Here is a 14,980-nt window from a genome sequence, read left to right as displayed (position 1 = left end):
GCAGATTTTTGGCTCACTTAGGACTTTACGGCAAATGACCAATTGAATTTTCTGGCTTTTGGGCCACGCTTTCAGAGGACAAGTTGATTGGGAAAGGCAGCAAGGGATCACGTTTGTGGGGTTGCCTTCGAGCCCTTCGCTTTGTACAAACATATTGTGGTGTTTCTTTAAATCGCCATTTATCACCGTCTCCGTTATGAAGCACCGAGGTGACCTTTTAAAGCGGAGTTGTACTCAGTGTCCAGAATACATGTTACCGGAAACTCCAGAGAGTTTGCCGTTGTCTGCTTATAGCAACCGCATATAAAACCACATTGTGTTCAATTGACAGGGGAAAAAGAACGCAAGTTTTAAAACATTGGATGTAAACATTTGTAATGCCCATTTTAATATTATGTGCATTAGGACACACCATCCTGAGTAACGCCTCATACTTTTAATCCTTTTTCACTGTCGGTACAGTGTATTGGTGGGAGGAATACACAGCAACGTCATATATTTAAAATGATCAGGTTAAACCTAAACTTGATATTGTAGGTATTAGTAGTGTGACTGAGTTGACTTGGTGTATCCCATTTAAGACGCCTTTGCTTTAGAATATTTTGAGACTCGGACCGGTTTGTTCCTTCTCGGCAGAAGGAATTACACATGTTGAAATATGGCTACTCCGCCTCAGACATCCACCGTGACCACATTTTCCAATTCCCCGTCGTCCTTACACTGTCCAGGAGGGACACACGGCGGAACTTTAGCGTGACGTATCACTTCCTTTTTAAAAAGTCCCACTGGCTTCATTGATCTGTGTGTGACACTAAGAAATAGCCCAGGCCTTGCATGACTCCTACCCTCCAGCACCCTGACCCCCATTCCAGCCACCATCCTCCCCCACCCCTCGCATTTTTATGTTTCTTTAAACAGATTTCCTTAAAACAACTGTGTCTCTCAATAGAAGAGGTTTGTTCCTTTTCAAGGAACTTGATGCTTGGATGCTGCCTGAACTGCTGTGCTCTTCCAGCACCACTAATCCAGAATCTGATTTCCAGCATCTGCATTCATTGTTTTTACCTTGTTCCTTTTCAATGCTGTTCAAGCTGCCAGTTTATGAAATTAAGGAATTGTTACAACTTGACAGCTGTTTATACTGAAATCATATTTTGATTCCATATACTTTGCAACTGACCCTTTCAAATAATACACACTCAAAGCCTCCGGAAAATTCTTTGGGTTACATGATGTCATTTCCCCCTCATTTGGGGAGGATTATGCCTTTATATTTGTAGATCATTTCCAGTCTTATTAGCATATCACCACCTTATTTGCAGAAGTCCGATGAAAGGAGAGGAAAAGTGAACATGGAGGTTGGGAAGGAGACAAAGAGTCAGAAGCTGCACTGAGTTGTGAATAGGCAGGCCCCATTGAAAATTTGAAGGAGGATTTGTTGTATGTGAGCGCTTGGTGAACTGAATTTTCCACACAAACACAGTGGCTACAAGAGCAGGTCAGAGGCTAGGAATACTGTGGGGAGTATCTCATCTCCTGTATCCCCTGTCTCAGCAGATTCTATCCACCATCTACAAGGCACAAGTCAGGAGTGTGATGGAAAACTCAACACTCAAGAAGCTTGATACCATCTGGTAAAAGCAACCTGCATGATTGTTTATGGATGTGGTGCCAATCATCCACTACCAATGCTCAGTAGCAGCAGTGTCTAGTATCTACAAGCTGTACTGCAGAAATTTTCCAAAAGTTCTCAGACAGCACCTTCCAAATTCGAGTCTACTTTTGGAGAGACGGACAAGGACAGCAGACACATGGGAACACCACCTCCAAATCACTCACCATCCTGACTTGGAAATACATCACCATGTCTTCACTGTCACTGGGTCAAAATCCTGTAATTCCCTTCCCTACCTCGTTGAATGTTATTAAGGTGAAGATAGATTTTTGAACAGGAGAGGAATTAGGGTTATGGAGAGCAGGCAGGTAGGTGGAGCTGAGTTCACAAAAAGTTTAGTAATGATCTTATTGATTGGCAGAGCAGGCTTGAGGGGCCATATGGCCTACTCCTGTTCCAATTTCTTCTGTTTTAAGGGTACTGTGGGTCCACCTATAGCATCGGGGGTCAAGAGGCAGCTTACCGCCACTTTCTTGAAGACAGCTAGGGATGGACAATAAATGCTGGCCAAGGCAGTAACACACATTCGTCATAAGTAAATAAAAAGGGGAAATAATCTGAGTGGAGAGATACAAGTACAGCAAGTAAATAGGAACGTGAATGGAATGTTATCATTTATAGGAAGGGAGATTGAATACAAAAGTCAGGAGATGATGCTTCAGTTACACAGGCCATTGGTGGGACCTTATCTGGAGTATTGTTTACAGTGATGGTCACTTTTTTAAGGAAGGATGTGAATGTAATGGAGGTAATTCAGAGATTTACAAGACCAATCCTTGGAATGGGACTGTTTTATGATAAAAAGTTTGACAGGCTAGACTTGTATGCAGTAGGTTTTAGAAGAAAAAGAGGTGACTTGCTTGGCAGATATCCAATCTTAAGGGGTTGTCATCGGGTAGATGTGAAGAGGTGTTTGCTCTTTTGGGAGAATCTAGAAGTGGGGATCTCTGTTTAAAATCAGAGATCACCTTAAAACAAAGATCAGGTGACTTTTGCTCTCTCAGAGGGTTGTAAGTTTTTGTATTTCTACTTTCTGAAATATTCAGAGCATCTGAATATTTTAAAGGCAAAGCCTGAAAGATTGCTGTTAAACAGAGGGTTTGAAAGGTTATCAGGGTAGGCAGGAATGTGGATATGAAGTTGCATTCGGACCAGCCATGATCCAACTAAGTGGCATAGCAGACTCAAAGCACTGAATGGCCTACTTCTAATCTGGATTCATAGGTTCTTATCCTGCACAAGAGGAATGATGGGTGACGTGCTGCATTGGGCTTGAAGAAAGTTTCTGCATGGCTGCTTTCAAAGGAGAAATGCAGCACTGGGTGTTTGAATGAAGCAATGCTGCACTGGGGTAGTGCGAGAGCCATGGGGAAAAGACATGAAGGTAGAATTGAACATTATCAGATCAGCCTTGATCTTATTGGAACATAGAGCAGATTAATGGGCTGAATGGCGCACCTTCGCTCCTATGTTTTGTGATCTTATGCTGTGTTGAGAGCCTGAAGGGAGAGATGCTGCATTGGAAGTTTGAATGGAGAGATAATCCATTGGGATTTCAATGGAAAGATGTTGCATTATGGTGTAAATGGTATGATGTTACACTGAAGATTGGAATGTAGAGAGAATTAGCACTTATAGTGGAAGAGATAAACTGAGTCAGGGTATGGGTAGAAATATTGAAAGATTAAAACATGAAATACTGTTGACTATTGCATATCAAAATGATTATATATTGTTCACTTCGTCCTTCGAGGTTTTCTGTTTCAATCTACATTTTGAAAGGCTTACTTCAAGTTCATCATAGAGATAGCTGCTCTGAGTCTGACTGGACATGATCCTGTGACATGCAAAACAAATCAGGAAAAGTGATCAGTAAATGAATCTACAACTCGGAAGTAGCTTCTCAGGCCCTGTCGATGCATATCAGATTATCTTTTACATTTATTGCTGAAACAGCCATAAAGTGGACCAAATGTTTAGCTAACAGGCAAATCTTTAAGCCAAAAAGTATTTTGGCCAAAATGAAACCAGGACAGATTATTTCTAATAGTTTTAATCTTTTCTATATTGTACATATGCCATCTGGCGCCATGCATAGGAACACGTTATGCTAAATTTCACATTTATGTACTGGTGCTTTGTGCTACACATACTAATTTGAAATCAGTTGTATTTGGAGCAATGTTTACCTCCAAGAACAAACTTATGCTACAGTCTTCATATTGCCATCTTGTTAAAGACATCCTGGCATCAGAGATCCAACAGTCAGCTTAGTGTTAATATAAAAAAAAAAGTCCAAAAGGATTTCCAGGTGGTTCACTGAATGGGCAGGGAACTTTGTAAACATGCTTTTTCATTGCTCACAGATTGAAAAATAAATTAGATTAGATGTTTATACAAATCTAAAACAACTTTGTGATAAGCTCTTGGAGGAAAAATTTGCTTTACGTTTAAAACAAAACTGTGACCCTAAAAGTTTAGTCTAGCAGTCCTATTAAACAAAAATAGCACTGGCTGAGGGTGACATTGTGACTCCTTTAATGAAGTTATTTCCATTTTTAATAGATCAAAGATTTTACGAAAATAACAGACAAAGCAATGCAACCTGAGTGTTCAATGGACTGGAATACTAATATCACCAACGTACTTCTTTGCATGTGTATCATTAGGTTCAATCCTAGTTGCCTTAACACCTCACAACAAACTCTGAAAAGCTTGAGTTTAGAACATAAACAGACCGTCCATTCACTGAAGCAAAGCAGACCTTCATTTATTACACTGTATCCAGCAGAGTAATGTGAAGTTGATCCCTTTTTCAGAAAAATCGTATACATGGAAGAAAAACTAAATGTCATCGTCTTAAGGTGAGGAGACATAAATGTTATAAATGTCCCATCTATCAGACATTGAAAAATAAATCGTGGAAAGTTGTGAAGAAAATATCTGGGATATTTCTATAGACATTGTACTATTGGATTGGATTAGGTTTATAAATTAAACACAACATGATGACAGCTTGAAATCACTCAACAGATAATCACTATAGCAACCCAAAAGTTTAACCATCTCCTTCCAAAAATAGAACATCAGCCATCCAGATGTTCAATATGGCAAAGTAAAATTGTTTATTCTTACCCAAGTAATACTTCAAAAGCAATTATTTTTATTTCCTTTTATATGTACAACGAACATGCCATTTGATATTTTTTCTGCATTGTGGTTTACCACATTTTCAAAGGCCACTAATGAGGCATTAGAGGCATAGGAAAGGGAATAGAGGTCTGCAAGGAAAGAGTTAAAATTTTGCCTGAATAATAGTTTCTGGACACTGTGAGTTTCACCTGCACCTGACAGACATTTGCTGATAAATTCACCCTCGCTCAAGCACAACGGCAGTGGGCCAGGAGGTTAGATAAATACTACATGACATCGTAAGCACTGAAGGTTATTTGATTCCCAGCCTTCTTTTTGACGCCTTTGCACTGTCTGTGCATAACAGTATACCTGTAATACATCCCCTCCCCACATCTGTACCTATTTAAAATAACCAAATTTAATACTTATAGTAATGAAGGAATCAACCGATTGATGACTTTAAGCTTAACCGTGACAAGTGTTTGCTTCCATTCATTAATGATTTTTAGAATTTTAATTAAGTTTGGAAATTTAATTCAGATGTTTTCCACAAACTTGATAATTCATTTCTTGAATATATAAATAGATTGTTTAATTTTTCTCTAGATCATGCACAAGTGTGAACAACTATTCTGGTTTGTACAGGAAAATTCAAAATTATAATAGAAAACAGAGAACAAAAAAAATCCTTTCTGCTCCTCCATGTAGGTAATTTAATTAACACAATCTGGTTTCTTTATTGCATGGGAAATACAAGTAAAGCAATCATGAAAACTGCTTTTGATATTAGGAGATATGCTTGATAAGGTGCCATTTATAATGTTTTGACATTGGAAAATTTACCTAATGGCATCATCAAGGAATTAATAATAGTGCTTGCATGTTATGAGCACCTTAGAATAAAATAAATCCCTACTGTTACTTAAGATTCATTCAAAATATTATGAAATATGTAGGAAATTATATTGTTGCCTCCTTTTCTGTGACCCACAAGCATATACTTTACACTTCTTTCAAATGGGTGATTTTGTTTTTCAATTTTTCCAGTTTCCACCACCACAATGATTCTGGCCTAAGGATTGTTCAGAAAACCTTCTCTCAGACCTCAGTCAATCAACTAGTAATAATGACTCGAAGTATTCAGTTTCCAGGTTCACTTTTGTTCTTAAGAAGGCAAAAATATTTTCGTGACTTCTGGTATACTCTCCTCCCACTGCCCTTCAATATCACACCATTCCATATCTCTTAACTTAGTGTCACCTTCAGCCTTGGATATACAATGATGTATTTCTTCATTCATCTGCTGGGTTTACAAACTATGTGGGAATGATCCAATGGGAAGGTGAAATTAAGGACATTGCATTATATTTTGGGGCTAGCTTAGGCAATAACTGTTCAAGATAAATGATTCTGCCCCAGTGACAGGTGCATGTGGCAGTTCATGGCTGAAAATATTATTTTTTAAATCAACAATCATGTAATTTGAATATTTTCCAATTCTTCAGTATTTACACTGGTAAAGTACACAGTAATCCAACCAACCACACAAAAGGCTTGAGGAAATATAGGAACAAAGTAAGCTATTTAAATAGAGTCATAGAGATGTACAGCATGGAAACGGATCCTTCGGTCCAACCTGTCCATGTCAACCAGATATCCCAACCCAATCTAGTCCCACCTGCCAGCACCTGGCTCATATCCCTCCAAACCCTTCCTATTCATATACCCATCCAAATGCCTTTTAAATGTTTCAATTGTACCAGCCTCCACCACATCCTCTGGCAGCTCATTCCATACATGTACCACCCTCTGCATGAAAAACTTGCCCAAGTGGTCTCTTTTATATCTTTCCCCTCTCACCCTAAACCTATGCCCTCTAGTTCTGGACTCCCCAACCCCAGGGAAAAGACTTTGTCTACTTATCCTATCCGTGCCCCTCATAATTTTGTAAACCTCTATAAGGTCACCCTCAGCCTCCGACGTTCCAGGGAAAACAGCTCCAGCCTATTCAGCCTCTCCCTAGAGCTCAAATCCTCCAACCCTGGCAACATCCTTGTAAATCTTTTTTGAACCCTTTCAATCTCTGACCTTCTTTCACAATTCGGTTAGACTATGTTTGATTGGTATCTCAACTTTTCTATCTCACCGCTTTCATGTGTTTGGATATCAAACTAAAACATCAATCTTGTCCTTGAAAATTTAATTTGACTTAATATCCACTGCCTTTTTAGGGAGTAAGTTGTAGATTTACACTGGTGTTAAAGGGCGCAGTATTCCACAGTCTGCTCTGTTTCAGTGAATGAACAGTCTGTTTATGTTCTCAACTCAAGCTTTACAGAGTTTGTTGTGAGGTGTTAAGGCAACTGGGATTGAACCTAATGGAGGTGGGAAGAAGGGCAAGTAATTGGATGAGTTCACATTGGAATGATACTTGACAAAAAAACACCGAAAGCTCTACAGATGCTAGAAATCTGAAACAAAAACAGAACTTGCTGGAAAATCTCAACAGGTCTAGCAGCATCTGTGGAGAGATGTCAGAGTTAATGTTTCTTTTCTGAAGAAGGGTCACTGGGCTCAAAATGTTAACTCTGATTTCTCTCCACAGATGCTGCCTGACCTGCTGAGCTTTTCCAGCAACCTCCATTTCTGTTTAGGAATGATGCTTGCTTCTCACTATCTCACCCAATATTATGAATAAAATGGTCAACTTTTTAATTAAATTAACCTATTTTTCTAATCAACCTATTCAGGAATGTTATTACACTCATCTGGAACAGGTGAGACTTGAACCTGGACCTCCTGGACCAGGGATAGGGACACTAGCAATGCACCACAAGAGGGCCCAAAATGAATATTGCTATGATCCTGAACTAAACGGAGGTTGTTGCAATCACAATGCAGAGTAGTAACCACTAAATGATCACAACGCTACACAATAGCAAGTGTAAGGTCAACTTGTTACTCGCTAGGAATTAAAGCTCTTAAGCCGTCAAGTAATGGCTACTTAAAGGTTACAAGTTGCCACTGGTCCAGTGACCTGCTTTCTCAGCAGGTGAGAAGTGTGGCTTGCTTCCCAGCTACAAGGCAACCTGCCTGCCAGGTTATAAGATGGATCTTTTCTCCCTCACTCAGGGGCTAGTTTAGGACAGGGATGTGCAACACATGAATGGCCACTGAAATCCACCCCTATGTCTTTGTTTCCAATGCCCTTGAACATCCTTTCCTCACAAATAAATACATGAACACCTGACATCTAAGCATCGAGCAGTAAACATGGGCCCAGAACCTATTACATTTGTAGTCATTAGGGGCATGGATAAGGTAAATAGACAAGGTCATTTCCCTTGTCGGGGAGGGGAGGGGGAACCAGAACTAGAGGGCATATGTTTAGAGTGAGAGCGGTAAGATTTAAAAGGGACTTAAAGGGCAACTTTTGCACGCAGAGGGTGGTGTGCGTATGGAATGAGCTGCCAGAGGAAGTGGTGGAGACTTTTACAATAACAACATTTAAAAGTCATGTGGCTGGGTATATGAATAGGAAGGGTTTAGAGGGATATGAGCCAAGTGCTAGCAAATGGGAGTAGATTAGTTTAGGGTATCTGGTCGGCAGGGGCAAGTTGGACTGAAGGGCCTGTTTCCTTGTTAAATGTCTCAATGACTTTATGACTCCTGATTGAGCATCAGCTTTGGGTGAGGCAGAACATCAACATTGACCCCTTTAAACATATGAATTAGGAGTAGAAATAGGCCATTCAATAATCCAAAGCTGATGTACCATTCATTACGTTCGTGATTGTTCATGATCTGGTTATGTTCCAAATTTCACAATTTAATCTATCTCTGATAACCCTGAATTCCCTTGCCTAATGAGAATTTATTTGCCTCGGCCTTAAAAATATTCAATGACTCTATCTCTATTGCCTACTGAGGAACAGTGTTTCAAATTCAGACAACTCTGACAGAAAAAAAATCCTGTCATCTCTGTTTCAAAAAGGAAACCCCTAATTTCAAAACAGCATCCCCTAATTCTGCATTCACTGTTGAGATTTTTGAAAAAGCCCTTACCATTCAGCATCTTACAAAGTACAATCAAGGCTCCCTTTACTAATTTGAATTCCAGTGAAAGCTCAGCCTGTTCGAGCAATAAGGCAGCCCACTCATTCCAGGGAACAATCCAGTAAACCTGCCCTTCATTGTCTCTAACCATTTACATTCTTGATTGAGATTTACAAAGAAGCTCACTGGTTAGCACTTAACCAGTAAGATGGAGCTTGAGGTCACAAGCTTTCTCATGATGTGGATGTGCCGATGTTGGAAAGTTAAAAATCAGAGTCGAGAGTGTGGTGCTGGAAAGGCACAGCAGGTCAGGCAGCATCAAGGAGCAGAAGAATCAACATTTTGGGCATGAGCCCTTCATCATGATTCCTGATGAAGGGCTCATGCCCAAAATGTCGATTCTCCTGCTCCTCAGCCTTTTCCAGCACCACACTCTTGACTCTGCCCTCCAGCATCTGCCATCCTCACTTTCTTCAAAGTTAAAAATCACACAGCACCATATTATAGTTCAACAGGTCTTTTTGGAAGCACAGCTCCTTTGTAAGTTACCTAGTGGAGTAGGATCGTAGGACACAGCTTTTATAGCAACTGATGCATTAGGTGTATGACACCATGATCTTTTGGAAAATTTTGTGTCCTGTGATCCCGCTGCACTAGTTACCTGATGAAGGAGCAGCGCTCCAAAAGCGTGTACTTCCAAACAAACCTGTTGGACTATAACCTGGTGTTGTGTAGGGTCATGGGTGGGAGGTGGAGGGTCAGCTGCCAGTCCCACTGAGGTGTTGGAAAACTAAATCACAGCCTTTAGTATGAAAAAGTGCAAAGAAAACAGAAAGGTCAGGAAATACTCAACAGGTCTGGCAACAGCATTGGAGAGAGATTAGTCACATTGGACTTAAACTGTTTCTCCTTCACAGATGCTGCCAAACTTGCTGAGTTTCTCCAGTGCTACTTATTTTTAGCTCTAATATCCATAATATTTTGTTTTATTTCAGTGTCAAAAAAAAGTGTTTCCTGATATAATTCTTTCATGGCCTGGTTTTACTTGTGAGATTATGTCCTTTTGTTCCGAACTCTTCACCAGAGGAAATCATTTCTGTGCTTACTCTATCAATTTCTTTATCATTTTAAATACCTCACTCAATCATCTGTCAATTATTTCAACAGAATGGAATCAAGACTAGTCTCAGCAATTGAAACAAAATACTATGAACACTGGAAATCTGAAACAAACATGGAGAATGCTGGAGAAATTCAGCAGGCCTGGCAGCATCAGTAGTTAGAAAAACAGAGTTAACATTTCGTGTCCTGAAGACTTTTCTTTTAAAACTAGTCTAAGCAAATTACCCTCAGATACCAACATTTCACAATTGGCTTTGTCAGTCTACCTTTGTAGGTCTACCCAGAGAGTTAAAACTCTCTGTGGCATTTTAACTTATTGACAATCTCTTGCTTTAGCCCCATAATCCTGCACATTGTTTCTATCTAAACATTCATTCAATAGCCTCTTCCCAGGCTAGGGGAGTCCAAAACCTGAGGGAATAGGTTTAAGGCGAGAGAGGAAAGATTTAAAAGGGTCCTCTACAACATTTTCACACAGAGGTTGGTGTGTGATGGAACGATCTGCCAAAGAAAGTGGTGGACGTGGGTACAATTACAATATTTAAAAGTTAAAAATCACACAACACCAGGTTATAGTCCAACAGGTTTATTTGGAAGTACAAGCTTTCAGAGCACTGCTCCTTCATCAGGTAGCTAGTGGGGCAGGATCAGAGGACACAGAATTTAAAGCAAAAGATCAAAGTGTCATACAACTGGTGCAATGTATTGAACAAACTTAGATTGCTGTTAACTCTTAATCACTTAGAAAGGATTGCAGGTTATTGTCATTAATATATAAATCCCAGAACTTCTTTCAAGTCACATTCCTGAGATAACTTAAGGTTTTATTAAAAAAAAGGTGTGAGGTTTGAGTCTGGATGTATTCCAACCTTGAGTCAGATTGGTTCTATTTATAAAATGTCACATGGAATGACTGCCTACAGATTGTGTGCTTTTTGAATAAGATAGAATGTATCTGCAAATATAAATTCACCCCATAGATGTGTGTGTGTTTTTGCATGTATATGTGCATATGAGGGAGAGAGAGGGAGAGAGAGTCTATGTATGTGTGTGTGTGTGTATGGGATAGAGGGAAAGATTGTGTGTTTGTGTGCATGCGTGCCAAAAGAGTGTATGCACAAGTGTGACAGAGTATATGCCTGTGAGAGGGTGTGCGCATGAGTGTGTGGGTGGGTGTGAGTGTGAACATTAGAACATTACAGTGCAGTACAGGCCCTTCGAACCTTGATGTTGCGCCAACCTGTGAAGCCAATCTGAAGCCCATCCAACCTACACTATTCCATTTTCCTCCAAATGCCTATCCAATGACCATTTAAATGCCCTTAAAGTTGGTGAGTCTACTACAGTTACAGGCAGGCTGTTCTATGCCCATTACTCTCTGAGTAAAGAAACTGCCTCTGACATCTATCCTATATCTATCACCTGTCAATTTAAAGCTATGTCCCCTCGTGCTAGCCATCACCATCTGAGAAGAAGGCTCTCACTGTCCACCCTATCTAATCCTCAGATTATCTTATATGTCTCCATTAATTCACCTCTCAACCTTGTTCTCTCTAATGAAAACAGCCTCAAGTCCCTCAGCCATTCCTCATAAGACCTTCCCTCCATATCAGGCAACATCCTAGTAAATCTTGTCTGAACCCTTTCCAAAGCTTTCACATCCTTCCTATAATGGGGTGACCAGAACTGTATGCAATATTCCAAGTGCGACCGCACCAGAGTTTTGTACAGCTGCAGCAGGACCTCATGGCTCCAAAACTCAATTACTCTACTGGTAAAAGCTTACACACCATATGCCTTCATAATAACCCTATCAACCTGAGTGGCAACTTTCAGGGATCTATGTACATGGACACTGAGATCTCTCTGTTCATCTACACTACCAAGAATCTTACCATTAGCCCAGTACTTTTTATTCCTGTTGCTCATTCCAAAGGGAATCACCTCACATTTTTCTGCACTAAACTCCATTTGCCACCTCTCAGCGCAGCTCTGCAGCTTATCGATGTCCCTCTGTAACCCACAATAACCTTCGGTACCATCCAGAACTCTACTACCCTTGGTGTAAACTGTAAATTTACTAACCCATCCTTTTACGTCCTCATCCAGGTTATTTATAAAAATGACGAACATCAATGGCCCCAAACCAGATCCTCATAGTACGCCATAAGTAACTGAACTCCAGGATGAACATTTCCCATCAACCACCATCCTCGGTTTTCTTTCAGTTAGCCAATTTCTGATCCAAACCGCTTAACCACCTTCAATCCCATGCCTCCGTATTTTGTGCAATAGCCTACCAAGGGGAACCTTATCAAATGCCTTAATGAAATCCATATACACCACATCGACCATTTTACCCTCATCTACCTGGTTGGTCACCATCTCAAAGAACTCAATAAGGTTTGTGAGGCACGACCTACCTTTCACAAAACCATGATGACTATCCCTAATCAACTTATTCCTTTCTAGATGATTACAAATCCTATCTCTTATAACCTTTTCCAATACTTTACCCACAACTGAAATAAGGCCCACTGGTATAAAATTACCAGTGTTGTCTCTACTCCCCTTCTTGAACAAGGGAATAACATTTGCTATCCTCCAGTCTTCTGGCACTATTCCTGTAGACAATGACGACATAAAGGTCAAAGCCAAATGCTGGACAATATCCTCCCTGGCTTCCTAGAGAATCCAAAGATAAATCCCATCTGGCCAAGGGGACTTAACTATTTTTACACTTTCCACCTCCTCCTTGTGGACCGCAGTCCCATTTAGTCTAGTACCCTGTATCTCAGTATTCTCCTTGACAGCATTGTCTTTTTTCTGTGTGAATACTGATGAAAAATATTCATTTAGTGCTTTCCCTATCTTCTGGGAGTCCATACACAACTTCCCACTGCTATCCTTGATTGGCCTTAATCTTACTCTTGTTATTCTTTTATTCCTGATATGTCTTTAAAGAGCTTGAGGGTCTCCCTTGATCCTATCCGCCAATGACTTCTCATGTCCTCTCCTGGCTCTTCTTAGCTCTCTCTTTAGGTCTTTTCTGGATAACTTGTAACTCCAGTGCCCTATCTGAGCATTCACGTCACATCTCAACAAAGCCTTCAAGTCCTTTGGTAAACCATGGCTCCCTCACTCGACAACTTCCTCCCTGCCTGACAGGTACACACTTATCAAGGACACGCAGTAGCTATTCCTTGAAAAAGCTCCACATTTCAATTTTGTCCATCCCCTGCAGTTTCCTTCCCCATCTTATGCATCCTAAAACTTAGCTAATCGCATCATAATTGCCTTTCACCCAGCTCTAACTCGTGCCTTGCGGTATATACCTATCCCTTTCCATCACTAAAGTAAACATAACTGAATTGTGGTCACTATCACCAAAGTGCTCACCTACCTCCAAATCTAACACCTGGCTGGGTTCATTACCCAGTACCAAATCCAAGATGGCATCGCCCCTTGTTGGCCTGTCTACATTCTGGGTCATTAAACTCTTCTGCACACATTGGACAAAAACTGACCCATCTAAAGTACTTTAACTATAGTATTCCCAGTCAATATTTGGAAAGTTAAAGTCCCCCATAAGAACTACCCTGTCACTTGCGCTTCTATCGAGGATCATCTTTGCTATCCTATTCTTTACATCTCCGGAACTATTTGGAGGCCTATAGAAAATTCCCAACAGGGTGACTTCTCCTTTCCTGTTTCTAACCTCAGCCCATACTACCTCGGTAGATGAGTCCTCAAATGTCCTTTCTGTCCCCGTAATACAGTCTTTGATTAACAATACCACACCTCCCCCTTTCTTAGCATCTACTCTGTTCTGACTGAAACATCTAACTCCTGGAACCTGCAACAACCATTCCTGTCCCTGCTCTATCCATGTCTCTGAAATGGCCACAACATCAAAATCCCAGGTATCAATCCATACTGCAAGTTCACCTATCTTATTCTGGATGTTCCTGGCATTGAAATAGACACACTTCAAATCAAGCTCTTGCTTGCCGGTGCTGTCTTGTAACTTTGTAACCGTATTTCTGACCTCACTAATCTCAACCACTTGTATACTGGAACTACAGTATGGGTTCCCATCCCCCTGCTGAATTAGTTTAAACCCTTCCAAAAAGCATTAGCAAATTCCCCCCAATATTGGTAACCCCACTTGTTCAGGTGAAGGTCATCGTATGTTTAGAGGTCCCACCTACCCCAGAAACAGCCCCAATTATCCAGGAATACAAAACCCTCTCTCCTGCATGATCCCTGTAGCCATGTGTTCACCTCCTCTCTTTCCCTATTCCTTGCCTCGCTCGCACATGGCACAGGCAACAAACCAGAGATAATAACTCTGTTTTTTCTATCTCTAATCTTCCACCCTAGCTTCCTGAATTTCTGCCTTAAATCCCCATCTCCTTCCTACCTATGTCGTTGGTGCCTTGTGGACCACAACTTGGGGCTGCTCCCCCTCCCCCTCAAGGATCCTGAAAATATGATCAGAGAAATCGCATCCCTGGCACCTGGGAGGCAACACACTAACCGTGAGTCTCTCTCATTCCCATAGAACCTCCTATCTGTCTCCCTAACTATGGAGTCCACAATGACTAATGCTCTGCTCCTCTTCCCCCTTCCCTTCTGAGCAGCAGGGGACAGACTTTGCCAGAGACCTGTACCCCATGGCATACCCCTGGTAAGTCCCCCCCACCCCAACAGTATCCTAAACGGTGTACTTGTTTTTGAAGGGAATGGCCACAGGGGATCCCTGCACTGCCTGCCGTTTCCCCTTCTGTCCCCTGACGGTAATCCATCTACCTTCTTCTTGGACCTGAAGTGTGACTACCTCCTTGTGACTTCTTTCAATAACCTCCTCCACCTCCCAAATGATCTGAAGTTCATCTGGCTCCAGCTCCAGTTCCCTAACACAGTTTTCGAGGAGCTGGAGTTGGGTGCACTTCCCACAGATGCAGTCAGCAGGGACACGAGTGGTGACCC

The sequence above is a fragment of the Chiloscyllium punctatum genome, chromosome 1 (assembly GCF_047496795.1).
Source record: "Chiloscyllium punctatum isolate Juve2018m chromosome 1, sChiPun1.3, whole genome shotgun sequence".
Classification (NCBI taxonomy): domain Eukaryota; kingdom Metazoa; phylum Chordata; class Chondrichthyes; order Orectolobiformes; family Hemiscylliidae; genus Chiloscyllium; species Chiloscyllium punctatum.
Note: the sequence above shows the minus strand (reverse complement) of the source record.